Here is a 7,247-nt window from a genome sequence, read left to right on the forward strand (position 1 = left end):
AAATTCTATCACAACAGAAAATGAGCCTCTTCACTTAAAAAATGCACTGGCTAAAACCTACTGGTTCACAGGCAATGTTATCTATACTTTTAATAGGGTTCCACTCCAAGATGCTGGCCTGCACACATCCACAGGACAGTGGCTAGTGCCATATTAAAAAACTCAGTTTTGTACACAATTACAAAAGACTCAGGATGCTTTGGAATTCAGGCATGAAACCTCAAGTTAAAGAACTCATGGCTCACTGTATTTAGACCCAACAAGGTCAGATGGTCACCTCCACTTCTCCCCCTCATAAAAAACCTTCCAGGATCAGAAAACAGGTGACTAATTTGATTACATTTGGATAAACTAGCTGGATAGGAAAAAGGCTTTATTTCTTGGCTATTTTATAGCATTTAAAAAATGATCTTAACAATAATGGCAGCAACTTTGATTTTATCTCAAACGTTCTATTAAATGTCAGTTACACAGAAGTCGGAAGATGAGTCCATTAAGTTAGATATAAGGTAAAAATAAAGATATTAAAATTTGAAGGGTTTTTATTCCTAAGTTTTTTGATCCATCAATGACAGTGAAACTTGAGATTTCAAAAAGTTTTATAGCAGTTTTTAAACGTTTTTTAAAATACCGAATACCTGGCACACAATAAAAACCTTTGATCTAAACACTAATATAAAGTTGAGGCTGAACAACAATGTCCACAAAGCACCAAGATCTACATATCGACTTTTCGATTTTTTTAGTTAAAGATTGAACAAACTTTCCTGTTTAATCTTATCATCATTTAATAGCCCAAACGAAAAATAATAAAGTCACTCTAAATGTTTCAAGTACTTTTTTCAGAGTTCTTCGTGCTTAATTCTTCCCAAAAATCAGAATACAAACAAACTTGTGTTAAACACTTAAGAGTTTTGCCATCTTTAGAACTAGCGGCTATCTTCGAAATGACCTACCTATTCTTGAACTGGACGTAGTACAGAAATGGCGGCTTTCTGGCCAATGCCAAGCACATTTAGTCCCCCAAGTCAAATAGCGTCCAAAACATTCTTTCCACTTACAGTAGTGTCCCAACACTCTTACAATACACAACCAGGCAGATAAACTGCCATGGTGAGAGAGGTGAAACCACCACAAATGCTTTTTTCCCCCTCTTTGGAACACTCAATCCTAAAATCTACTCACTGGAGAGCATACGCAAGGGATTATCTAGCAATGTGGTGACTTTACAAGTGACTACCAAAATACCTTCACTGCCACTACAAACTCAATAGGCAGGCGGCTATCTACTGCCAATTCTCGTCCAAAAACAACCGTTGGTTACTGATAACTACCTATTACGTTAAAAAAAACACATCAATTTTTTTAAGTCTCTACAAGGAGAACGACTGCTTCCATAGATGTGTGAGCAATTGCTTCATTCAGTAGAAACACACCTCACTAAGGCCCGCCCTCCCCTCGCTTCCCACCGGAACACATTTGCAGCACTTCTAACTATAGCATACCGGAGCACGCACTCACCCCGCCCATACTCGGAGGAGGCAAAACCAGGCGCCAGAAGTTCACCGCCTCATTCTCCAGGCAGCATGGCCTCTGCGTGATCAGAGGAGATCCCCGCTGGACAAATCTTTAATGCTTCCTCTACTACACCACTTCCTCCCACCCACGCTAAACTCAAGAGGCATCGGAAATTAAGGAGAATCAGGGCATCATCCACTCCACAGTACTAGCAGAAAAAATTCGATCACAACTCTCAAGCCGCTGAAAACAAACTACGGCACGAAACCCCACTTGCCAGATTCTTGAAAAATCAACTAACCTTTCCTATTTCTAATTCTACTCTGCAAAATAAGGAAAAAACCTGAAGATTTTGAGTTTCCCTGCAGGAGGAGCAGACTCGGCAGCCCCTCCCTCCCCCGATCCCAAGCTCTCCACCGAACAGCCACGTGATGCAGGCGGACGTTTCAATGCTGCTGCACTAAATATTTCTGGAAACTTCCACTCCTAATAATTCAGAGATGTTTCTCAAATCACCCCAACTTCTCTCCAGCCCCTTGGGCTGGGGAAGCCCTTCCACCCCCGCGCAGGGGCCGTGCTTCACTATCACGCTCTTCGCTTTCCTCCACAGTCATCCGTACAAACGAATGACCCTGCAAACACTCCCCTCCCGCGGCCGCCTCCCCGCCTCCATCTCCCAGGGGCAGAAGCGGCTCCATTCAATCGCAGGGTCCGCTGTGGGCCTGCCGCCGCCTCCCCAGCTCGCTTCCCGCGGCCGCCGCCGCGCCCCAAGTCGGCCTCCTCCCTCCCAGCCATGCCGCCGCCCGTCCCCCGGCCCCGAAGACACAGTCGACTTACCCAGAGATTGAACCAACTGCTTCTTCCTTCCTTGTCGGGGAATTAGGGAAAGGGAAGGTGGGGAGAGGGGAGAGGGAAGGAAGTCAAGGTGGGTTTCAGTTTCCCCACCTTAAAAAAGGAAATTTAAAAAAAGGAGATGAGGGCAAAAAAAAAAAAAAAAAAAAAGCTCAGCAATATTTAGTATTCAGGGACACTTCACCCCGACACACACACACACACACCCGCCCCCCACAAAAAAAAGGGGTAATTAATCTGGGGAATAAATGCTCCCGCCTGGCTGGGGAGTGAGGGGAGGGGGAGGGGAACGGGGTCAAGTCCCAAAGATTCAGCCCCAGGGGGACCCTCCAGCTACAGGCGGCAGCAGGAGCAGCAGGAGTAGGGGTACAGAGTCCACACGGCCGGGGGACGCTCTGTTGCCAGTTGCAGTCCGACTTCCCCTACCAAAATACGGCTCTCTCTCTCACGCGGCTCCGGAGCTGGGCCCCCCCCCACCCCGGCTCGCCTAAACTTTCCCCCCTTCTCCTGCTCCTCAGCGACTGGTGGTTCCCCCCTCCCCCTCTGGGTGGTTGCACGGACTGCAGGAGCACAGACTGGAAGAAGCACCGCCGCCGGGGCTGTAGCTACGGTTGCTCTTGCTGATGCTGTAGCTCCCGCTGCTCCTGCCGCGGCCGCTGCAGCCGCTTCTCCCCCTCCTCCTAGTGCCTCAAACTCGGAACCGGTTGAAACCGGTTCAGACTGGGAGATTCCATCTCGGTTGAGTTTTCAGCCCATGGCGCCGCGGAGCGTTTGGAACCTGGGCCTCCGCCCCCAGCCTGCCCGCCTATTGGCCGGTTCCAGCCACAGCCGCGCCATCAGCCTGCCTCTTATTGGCCAGCCCGCCCGTCATTCCCACCTCAAGTCTCCACACGAGCCCGCCGCTTTGGCCCCCGCCTCTTTCCAGCAGCGATTTGCCCGCAGAGTGGGGGAAGGGAGTGGGGCGGGTCGAAAAAGAGCTAGAAGGGGGGGTGGAGGATGAGGAGGTGGGGCAAGAGCTGAACGCAGCAGAGAAGAGAGCAAAAAGAAGCCGCAAGGAGGATTGGTTTGAGCAGCGGTCCATCAAACGCACCCCGCCCTCGACTTCCCGTTCCCCTCCCGTCGCTCCCCCTCCTTGTGCTTGTACCGCAGACCCTGCCCTTCCGACTCTCTCATTGGCTAGGCGCCTTTGATGACGGTGAGGGTGGGGAGCCGATCAGAAGCTGATGGTGGCGCGAGTTTGAGCGCGGCGCGCGGCAGTCTTCTTTCGGCTTTCCTGGATTCGCAGTGGCCCACCCCCGCCGGCTCCCGCCAACCTGCGGGGTCTGAGCCCGCCGGGATGAGGACCCGCCCCTGAAGTGGGGGCTGCGCGAAGAAAAGGGAGTGCACACGCAGTTTTTTTTAATTGCGGAGGGGAGGAAAAGCGAAAAGAACCCGCTTAGGCCAAGTGTAGGCCCCAGATCTTTCTAATCTATTTTAAAGCCCAGTGTTTGGGAGTTGGGGAAAGGATAACCAAGAAGTAGGTTGAGGCTTGAGGGGTGGGGGCGTTAGCTCTTTGCGTCTTGTGACCTCAGAGACCTGGAAAAGACACAAAACAATTTTGGAACAAGTCTCCTTCAAATTTTAATGCAGTATCTCCCCAGATTGAAATTTGGCTACTTTAACAACCATCCTTTCTGAAAATTAAAACTGTAATTCTGGTAATTGGTTTAACATGGCCTATTTTTGCTGGGTGAGTTTGCATGCCAACTGCCTCCTACCAGGTACCCTTGATCTGCTCCTGTCCTCGGTTTTTCTTTTTAGCATAGCTGCCCTTCACATACCTTATCACCAAATGGTATTTGAAAGTCATATGCACGTGGCGTTCCACATGGTTGCAACTGGTTTGTCCTCAATTCCCCTCCAGATCAGCTTTCCTGATTATTTGCCTAAGAAAACAGCAAGCAGCCCACTCAAGTTTTGTGGAACCATTGTGCCACCAAGAAGTTTGCAAATGGTTTATTAAATCAAGGTAATTTTCTCTGGCAAATCTTCACTCACAGTGATCAGTGACTAATACCAAAGCATCCTTAAGAATTAACTCCCTCAATTTTAGCCTGGTTGCTGAGTTGGTTGAAGTGTTCTCTGATACACCAAAAATCTGCAGGTTCATTGGATTCCTGGTGAGGGCAATACCTAGGCTGTGGGTTCCATCCTGGTTGGAAGTTACTAGGGGAGGCAACCATGATGTGTTTCTCTCAGAAAGAAACCTCCCTCAGTCTCCAATTTGAAAGAAAAGCAAAACCAGTATCTTAAGTCCTAGATTTACTCAAATGATACTGGGTGATTAACACCTAAGATTTTTATTCATTGCCTAACTGAATAATATGAAACTATAATGTATAATATATATGATGTACACTGATCATTTGGAATACTTACATTCTATTACGAGAAAAACCAGGATGGTCCTGTACTTTAAGTTTTTTCCTCCACATTTTCAACTCTTTGACTAGGCCACTGGTTTTTTTGTTTTGTTTTGTTTTGTTTTGTTTTGTTTTTAAGGTGGCATAACAATAGGATTAAAAACTGGGAGACCTGGCTTTGCTCCTACTGTGACCTCAGGAAAGTCACTTTACCTCTTTGGGCCTGTTTCCATTTCACCCACTAAATAAGGATGATATCATATATGCCTGTCTCATCCAGCCACATAAGGATCAAATGGATGTGAAGGAGAAGAGATCCATGAAGGACTTCGTTGAATGTAGAGTTCAAATGGTCTCAGTCCCTTTCTTTGGCTCTTTTCATCCCATCTTAAAATCATGCCCCCAGGGGTTCACAATTGTGTGACTAGTAAATCAGAGTAAATATTTAGCCTATCTTTTTGCCTAGAGTTAGCCAAACTGGACTATTCATTATAAATTCGTTATTAGCAAGTGCAAAAAAATGACAGGGCAGATAATTATGTTTGATCACTGAATTTTCAAGATCAAATTCAGAACACAAGTCTGACATGTGTCTTAATACTTTTTTCATTAACTTATGTGTTGGAATCAAACAGATTTCAAACCCTGGTGTGGGGTGTGGGTAAGGAAATGTAAGTAAACTGTATTGAATGCCTGTCTGCTGTCTAGCAGACTGTTAGAGACCCTTTTGTACAGTATTTCACTGAGTTCTCACAACAGCCCTGTAAGAAGATCTTGCTCTTGCTCCACTCCCTGTCATACTCACACACAGGTGCAAACCATTCTACAGTAGTTAGATATTAGAACTATTCTAATATCTAACTGTAGAACATTCTACAGTTAAGTTGATATTAGAACCCATGATTATGTTCTTTCTACTAGTTCACATTGTCTCAATAACAGTATTTCTTATTTTGTGAGAAATCAGAGAAACAACCTCAGCCAGTGTGGCTCTGTGGTTCGGTTGGTTGGAGCACCATTCCATGCACCAAAATGTGGTGGGTTTGATTCCCAGTCAGGACATATAACTACATTGCACATTCTGTCCCTGGTTGAGGTAAAAGAGGCAACCAATGGACACTTCTCTCTCTCTCTCTCTCTCTCTCTCTCTCTCTCTCTCTCTCTCTCTACCGCCCTCTTTCTCCCTCCTCCCATCCCCCTACCCCCTTTTCTTCCTCTCTCTAAAATCAATAAATGGCCCTGACTAGTGCGGCTCACTGGGTTGGGCATCGTCTGCAAACCAAAAGTTCTCTGGTTCAATTCCTGGACAGAGTATGTGACTGGGTTGCAGACCAGGTCCCTGGTTGGGGGGTGTACAAGAGGCAACCAAGATGTTTCCCTCCCTCTCTTTCTTTCTTCCCCTTTCTCTAAAAAATAAAATAAAATCTGAACAAAAAAATAAAATCAATAAATGTATGCTCAGGCAGAATTTTTTTTAAAAGAAGGGAAACAAACTCGTACATTCCTTTCAACCACTTGTCATTTGCTTCTATTAAATTATTTTATTATTTTATTATTACTTTATTATTGTGGTAGGTACTACCAAGGTGTCCCCTAAAAAAATTGTATTGATTTATATATCTACCACAATATGTGAACAGTACCTGTTTGTTCCCTAGAAAAGCTATAAATATTTGCTATTACAATCACACCAGAGTCAAATGAAAAATGTTTGAATTTTAATTTCAGCTTTGTCTCTGAGGACAATCTTTCCTGATTGTGAGCTCTTCAAGGAATATACAAATAATAATATTAAAGCCCATGTAATGTATTAAAAATTTTTTAAAGTAAGGATATGCAATAAATCTATTACTTGAATAATGGAATTGGTTATTTCACTCTTTTTGAGAAAATCGATACCACTTTGCTCTCAGAGATATAGCAGCAGTGACCTTTCAGCATGCACTTCTCCCTACCCGTCAAAAAACAACATTTGGGCTGAACATATCATGGGTCTTGATCACTGGGTATATTCATGCACTTAGCACAATTTCACAATTCCATGGGCTTTTTCTTCCAATGAATCTTAGGGGCATGTTTGTGACTTTGTAAACCCTGAAAGTAAGCACTGAGAGAATTTCTTTCTGAATATCTTATACAAAATTGTTTTTCTATTTGCTTTTAAAAAGCACTTTGTGGATCGCTTCTTGGCTCTTTGGTTAAGATCAAGTATAAAAAGTACTTTGTGGCCCTGGTCGGGTAGTTCAGTTGGTTAGAGCATCATCCAATACGCCAAGGTTGGGGGTTTGATAGCAGATCAGGGCACAAACAAGAAGCAACCAATGAATGAGTAAATAAGTGAGAGGGAACAGATACTCTTTTCGAGAAAAAAATTGACCTGAGAAGGTGGAGTCCAGATGGCAGATTTGTTCCTATCAGCCTCAATTACACTGTTGAGTATGTTTATGGAAAATTATAATTATTCTATCAGTGAAC

The 7,247-nt window shown here is 44.9% G+C and overlaps 1 protein-coding gene and 1 long non-coding RNA gene across 2 annotated transcripts in view; one reads left to right on the forward strand and one right to left on the reverse strand.

Moving 5' to 3' along the window:
• The window catches only part of XPO1 (exportin 1), a 44,620-nt gene extending 41,470 nt beyond the window's left edge, over nucleotides 1–3,150 (reverse strand). Inside the window, exon 1 of the mRNA XM_037163723.2 lies at nucleotides 2,356–3,150. The gene's annotated coding sequence lies outside the window, so the exon portion shown is untranslated. The remainder of the gene's footprint in view (nucleotides 1–2,355) is intronic.
• A 438-nt stretch (nucleotides 3,151–3,588) lies between these two features.
• On the forward strand, nucleotides 3,589–6,593 carry LOC128627715 (uncharacterized). The gene is made up of 3 exons (XR_008392007.1): nucleotides 3,589–3,816; nucleotides 4,274–4,378; nucleotides 6,501–6,593. It is a non-coding gene; the product is annotated as an uncharacterized LOC128627715 (long non-coding RNA).
• Nucleotides 6,594–7,247: the final 654 nt, after the last annotated feature.

Source organism: Artibeus jamaicensis, unplaced genomic scaffold, assembly GCF_021234435.1.
Source record: "Artibeus jamaicensis isolate MK-2021 breed Jamaican fruit bat unplaced genomic scaffold, CSHL_Jam_final contig_465, whole genome shotgun sequence".
Taxonomy (NCBI): domain Eukaryota; kingdom Metazoa; phylum Chordata; class Mammalia; order Chiroptera; family Phyllostomidae; genus Artibeus; species Artibeus jamaicensis.